The sequence below is a fragment of the Macrobrachium nipponense genome, chromosome 12 (genome assembly GCF_015104395.2).
Source record: "Macrobrachium nipponense isolate FS-2020 chromosome 12, ASM1510439v2, whole genome shotgun sequence".
Lineage (NCBI taxonomy): Eukaryota > Metazoa > Arthropoda > Malacostraca > Decapoda > Palaemonidae > Macrobrachium > Macrobrachium nipponense.
Genome location: NC_087205.1, coordinates 84636721 through 84654940, shown reverse-complemented (window position 1 = coordinate 84654940; position 18220 = coordinate 84636721).

The following is an 18220-nucleotide window of genomic DNA, read 5'->3' as shown; positions in this document are numbered from 1 at the left end:
GACAGGATGCTCATGTTGTGGGAAGGACCGATCATAGACCTATTCGCAACCAGGTACAACAAAAAGTTGGAAGTGTATTGTTCAGTAGTCCCGGACGCAGAGGCAGTAGCAGAAGATGCGCTACAACACCCCTGGGACAATCTGGACGTGTACGCATTTCCTCCATTTTGTCTAATCCGTCAGGTTCTGAACAGGGTAATGCGGTCTCAGAACCTCAAGATGACCCTGGTAGCCCCGTTATGGCCGAAAGCAGAGTGGTTTCCAGACCTACTGGAACTCCTAGTAGATGTGCCAAGAGAGTTACCTCCATGGAGCAACCTTCTGTGTCAGCCTCACGTGGAGAGGTACCACCAGTCGGTGAAGTCCCTATCGCTTCACGGGTGGAGACTGTCAAGTATCTCCTCCGAGAGCGAGGGTTTTCACAGAAAGCAGCAACTCAGATGGCAGGTAATATCAGAAAATCATCTGCGACAGTATACCAAGGAAAGTGGTCAGCATACTGTGATTGGTGTCGTAGAGGGAACGTGTCTCCACTCGGTACCACTATTCAGCAGTTAGCAGACTTTCTGATATATCTCAGAACAGAAAAACATATGTCTGTATCTGCAGTGAAGGGGTACAGGGCGGCTCTAGCCTCAGTCTTACGAATGAAAGGAGTGGACATATCGTCTTCATGGGAGTTGGCCGTGCTGATGAGGAGCTTTGAACAGTCATGCCCACCAAAGGAGCTAAAAGCCCCAGATTGGGATCTGACCAAGGTACTGAGTAGTCTGACAAAACCCCCCTACGAACCACTAAGGCAGTCCACGGATAGGAGCCTGACCCTGAAGACAGTCTTCTTATTGGCCCTGGCTTCAACCAAAAGGGTGGGGAGCTACATGGCCTCTCATATCTCATAAAACACTCGAGAGGTTAGAGATCAATGGTATGTGAGTTTGTCCCAGAATTCGTGGCCAAGACCCAAAATCCAACAATAGTAGACGGCAGATTCGACTCCTTTACCATACCTTCCTTGGCAGACTTTGTAGACAACGACAAAGCTGAGATGCTCCTGTGCCCCGTCAGGGCTCTAAGGGAGTACTTAAAGAGAACAAGGCACCTCAGGCCGGGGTGCCAGAGGTTGTTCGTAAGTACAGGACGGAACAAGAAGGAAGTGTCCAAGAATACAATATCGTTTTGGCTAAGGGAGACGATCAGAGATGCTTATACGGCAGAAGACAGAGGGTCAGATAGCCAGGTGGGAGCTAGAGCTCATGACAATCAGGGGTGTTGAGTGCTTCCATGGCATTTAAGAAGAACATGTCCTCGTGGATTAACAAAAGTTCTGAAAGCTGGCGTGTGGAAAACGCCAAACAACTTTCACCTCATTTTATTTGAAAGATGTTGCCCATAGATCCTTGGACACCTTTTCCTTGGGTCCAGTGGTGGCGGCGCAACAAGTGATATAGTTCATCCAGTGCCCCTGGCGGGTCAGTTTGCGTCTAGTCTAAGATGAAGGTATGAAAGTAGAATGAATGGGATGACTGGTCTTTTTTCTTTACTACTTTCTTCCTACTCCTTTAACTACGGGCAATATGAAGGAGAGTACCGTCATGTGCTGGAACGGACTAGATGCAGGTGAGATGGTCAGCCATACTGTGAAGCTATCTTAGCTGATGATATACTTTTCAGTAGCAACACACCCCTCTGGATAATAGGGAAAAGAGGGGTGAAGGTGGATCCAGTGCAAGGGACAAGAGTAAACAGTAGAATGGTATCTACACCCAGTGGGAGAAAACCAATAGATCCGCTTATATCTTTGGTCCTAGGTTCATTGTCCATTCTCTTAGAATTTCCCTATATATTCGGAAATGGATAAGGTGGCAAACTCCCAGTCAGTTGTAGAGACTTACCTCCCTCCAATAGTAAGTCTATCCTAATGTTAAGACCGAAGGTTTGTTTCGTGTATGAACAAATACCAAATTTGTAACTAATTTGTATTTTTCATAACTAACAAACCTGAGGTCTTAACAGTTAAAGGCCCACCTCGAACCACCCCTCTAGCAGTCTAAAGTGGGTTAGAAATATAACTGGTGGGTCACAGGTAGCCGTGGGCATTCTGGGTATACATGCCCCGTGACCTGGTATAGATGCCATTAGTCCCTGGATCTCACAAGTGTAATTTTAATTCTACCGGTTTCCAGCTTGGCGCTAGTAAATCCTAGTAAATCCTAATGTTAAGACCTCAGGTTTGTTAGTTATGAAAAATACAAATTAGTTACAAATTTGGTATTTTTGGCCCTTATCTACATCCCCTTTAATTCCTTTTACTGCACCTCTTTATGTTCTCTCTCTCCCATATTTCTAACAATTGTTTCATAGTGCATCTGCGAGATTTCACCTCCAGTTGGACCTTTAAAACCTTTTTACTTTGTTTTCCCGTTGATTTCTGAATAACTTCATAGGTCCCAGCACTTGGCCTTTGGCATACATTTCATATTCCATTCATTCCATTATTTCTGCTTGGCAGAAATTCACGGATCCTATGTTGAACCATTACTGAGTATGAGTGAGTTTTGGTGTCAAAATGACTGAAATGTTAACATTTTCTAAAACCCATGGAGGCAATTAAGACCTTTGTGTGAATCTTGCTGGTTGATTTGTCCGGTGTGTGAATTAATGTAGTGACCTTTTTGATATAGTAATTAGTGAGGAGTTGGGCTATGCTATATAATTCACTTCAAAAACTCATCCAACTCGACTTAGAACACGTTTGGAGGGAGCAAATACTAAAAAGATTTAAACCGTATGTAGCTATGAAAAGTGGATGGTCGTTCCTTAAAAAGGGTAGAAGACCATGAAAATACAATATTGGTCATAACTCACAAGATATATGGATATCAATTGTTGCTAAGATAAAATGTTTCAACCTGACAACTGTATGACTATAGTAATGAAATGGATATTCCAAATGTTCACGTTAACAATTATGAAGGGCGTACAAGGGAAAGATAGTAATATGACCAAGAGATTAACAAATTAGCAGACTACAACATAACTATAATAGTCGAAGTGATAACTACAACTAGCAAAATTGAGGGGTGGTGTAAAAAGCGGAACCGCTGGAACGTGCGGAATTCAGGTTAAATGCCCAAATTAAGGGTTGGGCGGACGGTCGGGTCGTTCAATAACGGCAGAAGCTTCGCCAATGCAGTTGCCCTTTCCAGTCAGTTCTGGCTTATATTCAGTTCCACTACTACTGGGAGACTTTCTCAAACCAGCTAAGGTAAGTTAAATGATACACAGACACACGTCATCAGGAAAACTATATACAGCGGGGACACGCCCTAGACTGGATTCAACAACCCACTGGTATATTTTGGAAAATTTTCTGTATGTTTCAGTGAAGCCCTCTGCAAAAGCAGAGGATATGTCTTGTCCAATTTGCTGCTTCTCTTGTATGAACGAGGATCAGATGCTGTCGCACGTGGTGGAACACCATGAACAACAGACAGATGCTGCGAAGCTGCAGGCCTGCAGCACATGTCAACAGCAATATGCAGCAGACTGGCGGTGGTGACGGACCTGAATCTAATGTGCAAAGATCCAACCTAAGGGAAACTTAACAAAAAAGGTAGACTGACGTCCTCAAGGGGACCCAGACACCCTTTCCCTTTGGATCACACATTGGACACCCAGAACGAGAGGATCTGTACCTATGCTGCTCCGGCCATGCCTGACGAACCGTCAATTAGCTCAACACACTTGCGGGATATTAACGAGGGCATCCTGGGGCAAATTCAAGCCCTTCCTGATGCTTCCATACCTCGATGCAAAAGGAAAACTCAAAAAGGTTGACCTGATGAAGAAACTGACTACCGGCTGCTGACCAATATCTGATCTATGCCACCCTCCCCAACAATGAAGGAGCACAATGGGAATGGGAACCTCCTGAAAAGGGTTAGACGAGATGCTGGAGGCCTCCAAGACCTCACAACATGCCTTCCACCACATCTGAACAGCTAGACAGGACCAGCACCACGATAAAGATGAACGTACCGATGTGAACACCGTAGACACGCCCTCTCAAACAATAACAAAAAGGGTGTTCCTTTCCAACCGTCCTTTGCGTACAACATAACAAAATTGAGAAAGCAGCAATGAACTGTGCTCCTGGCTGAAGCTAGAGACAAAAAGTGAGCACAGAAGGATATAAACATGCAGTACATCCTTAATCATTTGCATAATTGCTAATTTGTATAGCTGAAGAATGATGCCCATCAACGACCCTGATGTTTTGTTTGTATGGTGTTTTTACGTTGCATGGAACCAGTGGTTATTCAGTAACGGGACCAATGGCTTTACGTGACTTCCGAACCACGTCGAGAGTGAACTATTATCATCAGAAATACACAGCTCTCACTCCTCAATGAAATGGCCGAGAATCGAACACGCGACCACCGAGGTGGGAAGCAAACACCATACCAACCACGCCACTGAGGCGCTTAACTAACCACCCTTGTCCTTTTACCGGGTGCCTACCCTACCCTGGAATGCACAAATAACACCTCAACCTTTCCCAGTTCAGCTGTCACATATGACCACCAACAAAACTGTCTGTGATAGTATTAAATGTTTAGAGACAACCTAGTACCTCGTCAGCTGAGGAAGGATCTTAAATTGTTGCCTGTATATATCATATCACAATGTCCAATTTGTACAAAATTTCATGTAATTGCTACCCAGTAGTAGGTTATCAGTATCCAAAAAGGTACTTTCTTAGTATGGATGTGAAAAAGTTATCTATATCTGTTTAGTCATACCTTGTTGAAAGGGCATAATCATTCTTGAAGACTGCCCCTAAACTGAGTTAATTTTTTCTCATTAGTAATAAAGGAAATTGGATTAATCCATTCCAGACCTCTTAGCATGCAGAAAAAAAAAGAGATGAAACAAATGCAATTTTATTTCCACAATACCTATAATTGGGAAAGTGATGACGTAATGGTAGGTGATAAGGAAGTAAAGAGAAGAGATGTTATTGCATGGAAGGGCTGTCCCATTCCAAGAAAACAGCAGGCAACTGTGCTTTTTGGGTGGTTTCTTTTTTCTCTCTCTTTCTTGAGAGTCATTGTTTCTTTCTCGCTAAACGCTTATCCAGTGATGTTTGTTTTTCCCTGCATTTTAAAATGGTTCTTAGGTGACACGGTATTTTTATTCAGCAGGTTTATATCATTGTTTATTATGGCTTTGTTAGGGTGATATTTTTCAAGGAGAAAATATCTCCTTAGTGTGTTCACATTTCTTTTTAATAATGAACCAGGAACATTCCATATCGTTTTTCTAAATACTTCTCTTCCTGGTTTACTGTCACCTCTAACCTTCTTAGGCCCCGGTATGACTTACACTTCATAAGCATTAGAATCACCATAAATAACACAGAAGCACAAAACAGCTTAGCGGAGCTGTACACTGAACACAACTATGGGTCAAACTGACCCTTCCTGTTTGTTTCATCTGGGGAGCATACACACGGAAGTGCCTAACCCCGTACAGGTTTTAGCCAATTTTTTTTTAAATCCTTAAAATGAGGAAAAGTGTTATCAGAGTGGATTTTTTTCCTTGGGCAAAATGTCCTATAGCCAAACTGTCCATTTAGCGAGGTGTCCATTAACTGAGACATGACTGGATATTACATTCTCAATTTCTAAGCAAGAGTCTTTTCACTTTGAAAAAAAGACACTTTCACAAACAGTAGCAAGCAGAGTTTTTTTTAGTTAATATATTCAAACATAGCACTTCCTCAAACATTAGAATTTCCCCCACCTTGCTGATAAGAATTGAAGCCAGTAGGCAATGCATGATCGCGCCACTGGCACCCTACCAAAGATTACGTCAAGATTATTATTATTATTATTATTATTATTATATTATTATTATTATTAATGAAAACGAAGACTCACCGCCACCACCCAATAGGAGACAAGCATGGGGCAGATCCCCTGCTGTTAACCACAGATATAAGGAGGACGGACACCGCACCAAGATCAGTCCACCCTCAGCTTCCCAGCCCAAGGATGTCTGGCAGCTCCAGACGAAAGCTCGCTTTAAGAGAGAGAGAGAGAGAAAATCGTTAATGACTTTGATGACTATAGTATCACAGTTTATCTGTAAAGTTCAAATATATACACCTATTTTGACCATGTATTTGACCATGACCTCTATAGGCGCTCTACTAGCCTGTTTAAGTAGCACGGAAAAAGCCGCTATTCGCTAAATAGAGAAGAATCTCTACAAGCGTAACGCTGCTGAAGTAGCCATTACTTTTAATAAAGTATGCTTGAGAGAGGCTCTGCTTCCTAAGTTATTATTATTATTATTATTATTATTATTTTATTATTATTATTATGTTAAAATAGGTGTCTGTATTCAACGAATTAACCTTGTATAGGATTTTTATATTTTTCTTATTAACTTTTTGGACTCAGCAATGTCAGACAATAACTGGCCGATGTTCATATTGGAAACAGGACAACTGGAATGCAGGAATAATTTGATTCAGTAATAAAATATTCGGGGAAATCCGTGATTCAGGCAGGGGTCCGTCGTCTGGTATGGATCCGTGGTCTAGTTCGGGCGGGGTCCGTCGTCTGGAATTTCATTAGGAATGCTGGTATTACTGTTTCTTGGTACCGACAACATGTTTCGACCACCTTGCTGGTCATCTTCGGGTCAAGTTCATGGAGGAACTGGGGAAACAGGTTGTTTAGGATTAAGCGAACTTTGAGCTGGCACGGGCTCTTGCTCCTGGAGCAGCCCGTAAGAGAAACCGATCGAGTGTGGGGTTATTTTTAAATGTCCTACAGCGGGGACTGAATTTTCAATGGTTGAGTCGGTCCTTGCGGGAGCCTACAGTCCCGCTGCAATGGTCGTCGTTGTTGTTGTTGTTTTAGATTAAGCTGGCTTTATGCCAGCACGGGCTCTTGCTCAAGAGCAGCCCGTAGGTCATTTGAATATTTGCAGGTGAAAAGGTGATTTTTAAGGATATGCGGTGAAAACTTTATTTATGATATCAATGGGATATGCAGGTTTATGGTATGATTTGCAAAGAAAATGAAAGGTGAAACAGGCAGGGTTACAAACCCCTTTAAACCCTAAGGTACCCATTAGTGGAAGAAAAAGATCGATAGTAGCGAGTACTGGCGAGTCAGAGATAGCCAGTAAGGAAAATCGAAAAAATTTTATCGTCGTAGAAAAACGGAAAAAGGCACATAAATCTACGGAGTTCAAATACCATATTTCATTATTCGATAATAGAAAAAAAGCGCCGATCGTTAGCAATAGAGAACGACGAAAGAAAAACGAAGTATTATCAGTTTTTAGAAATAGCAAAATACATGTAAGCAACAGCTCAAGCGGTAGTTTGAGTGACAGTTGAAAAATTCGGTCGTTAAACGTAAGGCGGCCGAAAAAAAAGGAGGGGAAAGGAGAATTGTTTAATAATAGAAAAAGGCAGTTACTGCTAACGGCGGTACATATTTCGAGGAGGCGATGCTGGTATTTCTCGGAAACGATGCGGGATCGTGAGGGTCTCTTCCATGTGAGCGGCACAGTGCATCTGAGAATGATCGCTGGAAACCCTTCCATTCCACAGACGTTCCTGGTTGGCTGGCTCGCCGCTCGTTCTGAGGACAGTCGTCAGTCACTGCTGTCCTCCGGGCAGTGGTAGAGAGGAGAAAGGTCTCCTGTGTAATATTCATGCTGGACTTTTCCTTCCCTATGTGTAACGCTTCCAGGTGGAGCAGCGCATGGTGGTCATCCCGATGTATGATTCTTTAGACCTTGGTATGAGCCAGGGCATCGTCGGACAGGGTACACGTAACGGTTTAGGTACCATGTTAATCTTCTTCAAAGGATCCTGTAGAGGGGCGGCTTATATTTCTGATAAACAAATACAGAAGTTTCATTCCTAACAGTATGAAGACTATTTTTTTAGAAATATGCATTAGGTAAAAAATTTTAATTTGTTGTAAAATTTCTACGGTGATGACCAAGAAAGTATGTTTACAATAACTTGAGCCGTTTTTCAAAGTCCTCGAGTCTCTTTTTCTGAAAGGAAGATGACCATGAAGTAAAAGATCTAATCTGGCTATAATACGTGATGATGGGGTTTCTGTCAGTAATGCTTACGTAAGAAGGTGATAACATCTCGTCAGTGTAGTATCCATATGCCAAATGAGTAGTAAAAAGAACTTTCTCTCTCTCTCTCTCTCTTATCTGTTTGGGAATTCCGGCAATGCCTGTCACCAGAATAAGTATATGCATTTACAAGGGGCATGCTGTTCGGAGGACTGGTTGTTGTTTGATTGGTTTATCAAATGGGGTTACGGTAGAATTGGGTTTCTTGGATTATGTAAAATTAATCAGGGATGAGGATATATCTTCTGTAGTAGTAGTAGTAGAAGTAGTAGTAGTAGTAATAATAATAATAATAATAATAATAATAATAATAATAATAATAATAATAATAATAATAATGAACCAAACAAAAACTTCTTTCAGTTTTCTTCTGAAGATTGAAAAAGAAACCCACAGAATTACTGTGTATAGAGTGTTTACTTATAAGTATTTACATTTTATTTTACTCAATACTCGAGTACTTTCAGCCCTATCTGGCGTGAAAAAGGGCCACAGAGAGGGCCTGAAAGTACTCGAGTGTTGAGTAAAATAAAATTTAAATACTTATAAGTAAACACGTTATACACAGTAATTTTGTGGGTCTCTTTTTCAATAATAATGATAATAATAATAATGATGATATTTTGTTAAAGAGGATGGCAGCATCAGTGGAATTGATTTTATATATGGTCTTTTCAATTCTTCTTATTATTCTCTTCTCATCAGGGCTGATATTCGCTAATAGCTGGCCGATGTTCATACTCTGGTTAAGGAAATGTCTTATAAAAATACTAATCTATTGATAAGATAGCTAAAAGTGGCGTATGGTCGCCGTAGAGGTTACAAATTTTATTCTGGACGTTGCCTAAGGGCGTAACGGAATTCCAACGTTTCCAACCGTATCATCGGATCATTTTCAAAGAAGGGTGAGCTTGAACTGATTGGAATAGATTGTTGTTGTTGTTATTGTTGTATTAAGCCAACACTTCTTGTTGGCACGGGCCTTTCCCTTGTTCGGCCCGTAGGTGATTTGAAAAGATTCATTAGGTTCATGGTTAGATTTATGAATTTGGAAATATTTTTAGTTATAGAGATAGGAGTGAACAGGGGAAGGATGATGGTGTCAGTAAAAGAGGGCTATCATGTCATATTGAAATAGAAGTTATAAAATTGTAAGGCTTTCGAATATTAGAGAAACTGTGCAGGTGGGGTTGCCCAACCCTTTACTCCCTTGGGTCCCTGCGGAAGGATTTCAATGGTAGGTAAAGTTTAGAAGAATGATGGTGGATGATGTGGATAGAACTTTACAGTGAGGGGATGTGATGAGGGTGAATGATGTTACTTTAGCTTATTTACCTTGGTGGATGTAGGTTGTAGAGCATCTGGGCATGCTCTTTTAAGTTTTCAATGATCGTTTTTGTGACTGTGGCAGCTGCATGCTCAGCATCTTGTGCAATTAAATCTATTTGTGCTGCACCTCTTAGCCGTGCTGTTTCTCTGCACTCCAACAGGTAGTGAAGGAGTGGTTGCTGTGTTTCTTCTTGACAGTGTACACATGGTCTGACACTGGTTTCCCAGCAGCCTGAGTCTGTGGATGATCACAGCAAGTTTTCTTGGTGTGTGCCTGTCTATGGGAGGAGGCACTAGGTTGGTCGAGCTCTTATAACATCTGACAGACGATGAGTTCTTTTCTATCCACTCGTGATGGTCTTTTAGCAGGTTTTCTTTGCAGAGTGTCGCATTCTTGACTTGTTGCAGTAAAGGTTGTATGTGTATCTGCACTCTGTCAATGTGCTTTGTGTTTTTGGCTAGCTCATCGTCCCTCTCGTTGCCTGGAATTCCTATGTGACTGGGTATCCAGTTTAAGGTGACAGGTCTTCCTCTTTCGCTGTGCTGACTTTGAGTCGGTGTGGATGATTACAGGCCCTTCTTCATTTTCTAGTGAGTATAGCAGTACTTGCTATTAATTCTGTCTGCATAGTGGAGGCGTGGCTGGAGGTCCTCCAACAGGCTGTGAATTTTCTTGAATATACTGCAGCTCCCGCAGTTTGATTCTCAGGATCTACAGTGCCATCGGTGTAGTATGTTTGTGCCCCTATGATCTCAGTGTTTCTGATTCCCTCATAGGCTGCAGAACTTAGCTCTTCTCTTGTGCAGTCTTCTTTTGCTCTTGGCAGGCTTGTGTATTTATATGTTGCAGTGTCCTTCTTCCAGGGTGGTAGATGTTGTGTGCCCTGTGTTGTGTCTGGACTTAGCTGCAACAGTATCTCTGCCATGCCTAGACTCTTGATGTTGTCACTTTCGTCCTTACCATAGGAACTCGGACTTTGAATCTCTGGGTGTTTAGCAAGTTCCTATTTGGTTCTTTTCCTTGAGATGGAGTCTCTTTCTGAGAGGAACATCTTGGTCATTGTGCTTGCATTTCGCTGTGCAACCCTATCCTCTAGTTTTGGCAAGTTAGTTTCAAGCCTGAGGTTGCAAAGCCTTGTCCATGTGGGTGCTCTTAGCATGAGTCTCATTGCATTGTTTTGAATGACCTCCAGTGATTCTTTTTGAGCCTCTGTCAACCTCATCAGAGTGGGGGCAGCATAGTCCACCAGCGTTCTGGTGCAGGCTAGGTAGTACTTCCTTTGTATGTGTTCATTTGCTCCCTCCTTTAGGGATGACATGTATCTCATGGCAGCTAGTCCTGCATTAGCTCTTTCTCTCAAGTACTTGATTTCCTCCTTGAAAGTTAACTGCTGGTCTATGACAACTCCCAAGTACACGTAGCTGTCTACCCATTCTATGGGCTCAGCTCCTATTGTCAGTGGTTGCAGTGGTCTGTGGGCTTTTGTCATGGCCTTAGTTTTATTTATATTTATTTTAAGGCCTAGCTCATTTGATTTATTGCTGATGTCATTGAGTGCCCTTTGCATTCTAGCAGCTCCTCTTGCTACTACACACACATCATCGGCATAGATAAAGATTTCTATGCCTTCTGGAAGCTGAAGGGAGGCTATATTCTCCATTAGTATGTTGAATAGAAATGGACTTAGAATTCCTCCCTGAGGGGTGCCATTTCCCAAGTCATGGAATGTAGACATCACCCCTTGAAACTTTACTCTGGCCTGCCTTCCCAGTAGTGGTACCTCGAGATATGAAATTAATCCGTTCCGAGGCGCCCGTCGTATCATGAGGTTTTCGTATCTTGGACCACATTTTACATGTAAAATGGCTAATCCGTTCCAAGCCCTCCAAAAACACCCCAGTAAATTTCATAATAAAGCTAAATTGACCTATAAGCAATGAAATACTACAACAAATTGGACCATTCAATGCCTAACTTAATAACGTAATGCTAATTACCTGTAAATAAAGTGTATTAGTGTACATGGTATACAAGAAATACTGTACGTATGTAGTAAAATGTGGAAGCTTACCTTTCGAGTGAGGCTATCTCCGAAAGTGGCGGGAGAGAAGGAGGAGGGTTCCCAGGTGTATCAGACCAAATTATCGTACCAAACCTCTTCAAATTATCGTATTTTGATTAGAATTATCGTACATTTTTCATATTATAATATAGCTGTATTTCATCTACAGCAATATATCTTTATATCTATTAATGTAAGGCTAAATAGAAAAATTGTGATGTCATTTCTATTTATTGCTAATAATGACAAAAAAATAGAACAAAAAGATAACTTTTCTGTAGGCAGTATAAAGTAGCCTATTTAGTACTTCAGTGATTGTTATTGTCATTCTATATCACCAATGTAAACTTTAAAAAAGAAAAAAATCACAACTAACATGAGTAATGCTTTAAGAAAATTGCCAATTGTTCTTAAACATCACATTACAACCCCATTACAACAGCAGCAAAATCATATAAGTGTTTACTTTCAATTCTTCACTGATAGCCATTACTAATCATCAGTCTTACATCAATGAAAATGAAATGGAAAAATACGACAAAAAGATCACTGTTAATAATCATCAGTATTATCATCAATGAAAACGAAACTAAAAGATCAGTACTATACTGTTTATGAAGGACTCGCTAATTGTTCTTTATCATCACACTGTAATAACAATAAAAACGAAAAATATGTATACAGGAAAAAAAATGACTTCACTGCCTTCCTTATTCATCATCCTTATCATCACCATCAAAGGAGAGCCTTCTGCTCCTTTTAAGCTTTACTTATTTTCAGGCGGCGAATGGGGTGCCTTATAGCCTTGAATCTTCTAAATTCTTATAAGTTGACGAAAAGGTTAAAATTATCGTACATTTCCAGTAATTATCTTACATATATCGCGAATTATCGTATATCGTACGCTCGTTATCGTTTATCGTACAGAGGGTCAAATTATCGTACTTGTACGATAATTATCGTACGCCTGGGGACCTGGAGGACAAACGGCAGATACGTACGAACGTACGTACACTTAACTTTACAAAACGCATAAAAAAATGTAAGGAAAACTAAACTAAAATTTACGAAACACATTAACAAAACTGTAACACTTAACTTTACAAAAAACTAAAATTAAAAAAATTTGTTTGTCTTTCTTTGATTTTTACTTTTTTCTTTTTTTACTTTTTTATACTTTACGTAGGTTTTTTTTTTTTTTTTTTTTTACAAAATTTCAACTTCATCACCACTTTCAACTTTCTGTTTTTTATCACTTGGTTCTTCCTTTTTGCTTACTCCTGCTAATGCTAAAGGCCTCTTTAAAAAATAAGTATCCAAGGAAGATTGCTTCTGCCTACTTTTCACAATGTTCCTGAAACGACTCATGCAAACGTCATCGAACTGCGTAAGCATACGGCCTGTGTAAGCCTTTTCGGGGTGTCTTTTTTTTCTATAAACGATTGCACTTTATGAAAAGCGGCTAGAACATCCTTAATTTCTGCCGTTGTTATAGGGTCTCCCTCCTCCTCCTCGCTGCTGCTAGAGAACTACTCTTGAACGACGTTATGTTGCATTGCCTCCAACTCCTTCAGGTCATCTGTCGTAAGCTCCTCTTGGTGCTCCTCAAGAAGGTCGTTGACGTCGTCCTCGTCGACGACCAGCCCCATGGACTTGCCGTGTGCAACAATCTCGTCAAGATCTGGTTGCAAAACAGTTTCAGGATCGTCAACTGTTTATGAATCTGCAGCACCAGCTTCGCCCACGTCGATTCCCTCGAAGTCTCAGGCGGATACGGCATCAGGCCAGAGTTTCCTCCACGAGGAATTCAAGGTTCGCCTCGAAACCTCCTGCCAAGCTTGATCGATGAGTCGGATGAATATGTCGATGTCGAAATGCTCCTTCCAAAATTCACGCAAGGTGAGGTTTGTGGTATCAGTGATGTCGAAACATCTCTTGAAAAGATGTTTCATGTACAGTTTCTTAAAGTTCGCTATCACTTGCTGGTCCATGGACTGGAGGAGAGGGGTGGTGTTAGGCGGAAGATAAAGAATCTTTATGAAGGAATACTCTGCTAGGATATCTTCCTCGAGGCCAGGAGGGTGGGGAGGGGCATTGTCCAACACCAGCAGACATTTCAGAGGGAGGCGCTTCTCTTCCAAGAATTTCTTCACTGACGGGCCGAAACACGGATTTACCCACTCGGTGAACAAAAGCCTCGTTACCCAGGCTTTTGCATTAGCCCTCCACATCACTGGAAGCATCTCCTTAAGCACTTTGTGGGCCTTGAAGGCTCAAAGAGTCTCGGAATGATACACCAGTATGGGCTTCACCTTGCAATCCCCACTGGCGTTGGAACAAAGTGCGAGCGTAAGCCTGTCTTTCATAGGCTTATGCCCGGGTAGCTTCTTCTCTTCCTCCATGATATACGTCCGACGAGGCATTTTTTTCCAAAAAAAGGCCAGTCTCATCACAGTTGAAGACTTGCTGAGAATGTAGCCTTCCTTGGTCATCATCTCGTCGAACGTCTTTTTAAAGGCTTCAGCCGCTTTCGTGTCTGAGCTGGCAGCCTCCCCATGCCGCACCACCGAATGGATGCCAGTCCGTTTACGAAATTTCTCAAACCACCCATGCGAAGCCTTGAACTCTGGGGTTGGCGTTGAAGTCCCTTCCCCTCTGTCGTCTTCCGCCTGGGCAATCAAATCGCTGAAAATAGCGCTGGCCTTGTGGGAGATTGCCGTCTCTGTTATCGTATCGCCAGCGATTTCTTTGTCTTTTATCCAGACAAGAAGCAGCCGTTCCATCTCGTCGTGCACGTGGGTCCTCTTGCTGGACAAAATAGTGATGCCCTTGGAAGGTGTAGCTGCTTTGATGACATCCTTCTGCTTAAGGATGGTGCCTATTGTCGACGGATTTCGGCCGTATTCCTTGGCGATCACACTCAATCGCTTACCAGCTTCATACTTCTTGATAATCTCCATCTTTGTCTCCAAAGAGAGCATTCGCTTCTTTCCATGAATTTCAACTTTCTTGGGACCCATGACTATGTATATACTGTATGTAATTACGTATAAAATAGAATAAAGTTTTCACACAACACGATAAAGTACGTATACTGCAACGAAATCACTAACGAATTTACGTTACTAAACGAAATCGTTAGACCGAACTAATACTGCGTGCGTACGATAACGATGCTGCTACTGAGTGGCCGAGGCACGCCGCTACGTACATAGATGCATCATGGGAGGGATGCTGACCAATAGGAGAGAAGGATCTTATGGCGGTGACTAGCATCAGGAACCAATGGGAGAGCAGGAGGATGGTGGCGAGTCTACTCAGTTGGCGGCGCGAGAGTTTCAAAATTGTTATCGGTGGTTTGGGCGAATCTCGGACTTTACAGAAACCTTTCGTATCTTGAAAACTTTTTGTATGTAGAGCCGTTAAATTTTTCGTATTAGCTTTCGTATCTCGAGTTTTTCATAAGTTGAGCCTTTCGTATCTCGAGGTACCACTGTACATAGTTTTTTGTCCAGGCTAGTAGGTGTCCTTGGACTCCCTTCCTTACTACTGATTGCAGTATTGCTGCTGGACTGGCTAATTCAAAACCCTTTTCAAAATCTATGAAAGCTACTGTAGCCTTCTTCTGATTTATGTAGCTGAGAACATCTGTTATGCACTCTGTAGTTCCGACTCCTTCCTGATATGCGTATAGCTGCTTGTGCAGTGGAACAATCTTGTACTTCATTCTATTTAGTACCATTTTTTCTCCAGTTTTTTCAATGCATGACACCAATGTAATCGGTCTTGGGTTCTCTGGATCTTTAGGTTTGGGGATTGGCTGTATGTCTTGCTGCCGCTAGCTGTTTCTCCTGCAGGACCCATTTTACTGATCATGGTGTATGTTATCCTGTCTGCTCCTGGTGCTGTGTCTCTGCCAACTTTAAATACTGCTTTCAGTTCCTCTACAGAGTAAGGGGTGTCTGTATCATCTGGTCTGAGGCAGGCCACATCGATCTCCTCCCATCTGATTGGTGCTAGCTGATCCTGAATTCTTCTTGTTTCAGGGGAGAGGTTACCTAAGCTAGTCCTGTTGGCGAAGGATGTTGCCAGTCTTTCCGCTTCTTCTAGTGGGTGAAGATGAGTTGCTACTGGTGTTCTCTTCTTTCCGGCTACTCTGTTCAGCCACTTCCATTGCTCCGAGAGAGATGTGTACTGTGATAGTTTTGTACACCATTCCATCCACTTTTCAATTTTTATTTCTTGCAGCTGCTGTTGAACATCATTTTTGACTGCTTGTAGCAGTTCTCTGTTTTCTGTTGTCCTTCTTTTCCTGTAGTTTTTTGTTATCCTGTTTAATAGGGTTTTCAGTCTTCTTACTTCTGGGCAGTAGTGCCAGGAGTCTTTGTAGGTGTGGTCTCTTCTTCCTGCTCTCACGGGCATTGCCCTGTTTGCTGCATTGTGTATAGCCTCAACTAGATCTTTTTCTAGCTGATCTATGTCTTCTGGAGGTGTATATTGTGCTGCCCACTCTTCGAGGGCTAGACGAAATACAACCCAGTCTGCTAGGTCTTGGTTCCATGCCGGAGGAGGTGGCGGTATTGGAGGTAGTTGCTGCATCTCCAACTCTGTTACTGTGGCAAAGTGATCGCTGACTAGTGCTGACTACTTGCCACCTTGTTAGGTGTCTGATTATTGTGGCAAATGTCAAATCTAATCTGCCTCCTCTTCTGTGCGTGGGTTGCCCTGAGTTGAGTATTTATTGTGTCCCAGGTGCTCTGTCTGGTGAGAGCTGAGTTTTCATTTGCTGAACAGAGGATTAAGTCCCTGAGTCAAGCCGTCTTCCAGAGGTGGATGCTGGCACTGATCTTCGCGTGCGGACGCTGGAGACTGGGAGTGTAGCGTTGAGAAGGTCATTGCCGGTCCCAGTAGCGCCGGGGCATTCCTGGACAGGGCATTTGTATTGGTAGACAACATTAGTTTTCTTGAGAGGGTCCTGCACCACGGGGGCTGGATTATTTTTCATAATCAGGCCACTGGTCTTCTTACTTTTGTAGTAAATTATTAATTTCACTTTTTTTGCAGGGTCCGTGGAACATCTCCCCCAAGGACCCTGCGAAAAAAGTGAAATTAATAATTTACTACAAAAGCAAGAAGACCAGTGGCCTGATTATGAAAAACAATCCAGCCCCCGTGGTGCAGGACCCTCTCAAGAAAACTAATGTTGTCTACCAATATAAATGCCCTGTCCGGGAATGCCCCAGCGCTTACATTGGTGTGACAACTATGTGATTTTCGAAGAGGATATCCTGCCACGCTCAGGAAGGCGCCATCCATAATCATGCTAAAAACGCCCACAATACCAGGATAACTCGAAAGGACATTATTCCTAATATCGGAATTATCAATAAGGCAGCAGACCACCGTTGCCTCCGCCTCTTGGAGGCCCTACACATCGGGAAGGAGAGACCCAGCCTCAACACCACTCAAGAGACTTTACTCCTCCCGACGGTGGCGCGTAGGGCGCCGCCCGCCAGCACCCCAGAGCCGATTGAACGGACCAATCAGGTGCCCCTATCTACCGGGACCGGCAATGACCTTCCCAACACTACACTCCCAGTCTCCAGCGTCTACACGTGAAGATCAGTGCCAGCATCCACCTCTGGGGGATGGCTTGCCTCAGGGACTTAATCCTCTGTTCAGCCAATGAAAACTCAGCTCTCACCAGACAGGGCACCTGGGACACAATAAATAAAGCTGAACGACCCTATTCCAACTCTACGGGCCGAACAAGGGAAAGGCCCATGCCAGCAAGAAGTGTTGGCTTAATACAAAAACAACAACAACCTATTCCAATCAGTTCAAGCTCACCCTTCCTTGAAAATGAGCCGATGATACGTTTGGAAACGTTGGAATTCTGTTACGCCCTTAGACAACGTCCAGAATAAGATTTGTAACCTCTACGGCGACCATACGCCACTTTTAGTTATCTTATCAATAAATTAGTATTTTTATAAGACATTTCCTTAACCAGAGTATGAACATCGGCCAGCTATTAGCGAATATCAGCTCTGATGAGAAGAGAATAATAAGAAGAATTGAAAAGACCATATATAAAATCAATTCCACTGATGCTGCCATCCTATTTAACAAAACATGTTTGAGAGAGGGTCTCCTACCTTCAAATAATAATGATGATAATGAACTGAAGTAGCTCCAGGACTCATGCAGAGGAGTGGGATCCTAGAAACGGCGCACGTAGTAAGAAAAGTGGTGGACTCCTAAAGAGGCAGGATGCAATCCGGAACCCAACACTATAAATACCACCCAGTCGAATTGGAAGACTGTGATAGACAAAAAATAAATAAATCAATCAATCAATAATAATAATAATAATGCACGGACAATACATGAGACAGACTAAAGAACTAGCCAGCGAGGACACGTGGCAATGGCTACTGAGGGGAGAGCTCAAGAAGGAAACTGAAGGAATGATAACAGCGGCACAAGATCAGGCCATAAGAACCAGATATGTTCAAAGAACGACAGATGGAAATAACATCTCTCCCATATGTAGGAAGTGCAATACGAAAAATGAAACCATAAACCACATAGCAAGCGAATGTCCAGCACTTGCACAGAACCAGTACAAAAAGAGGCATGATTCAGTA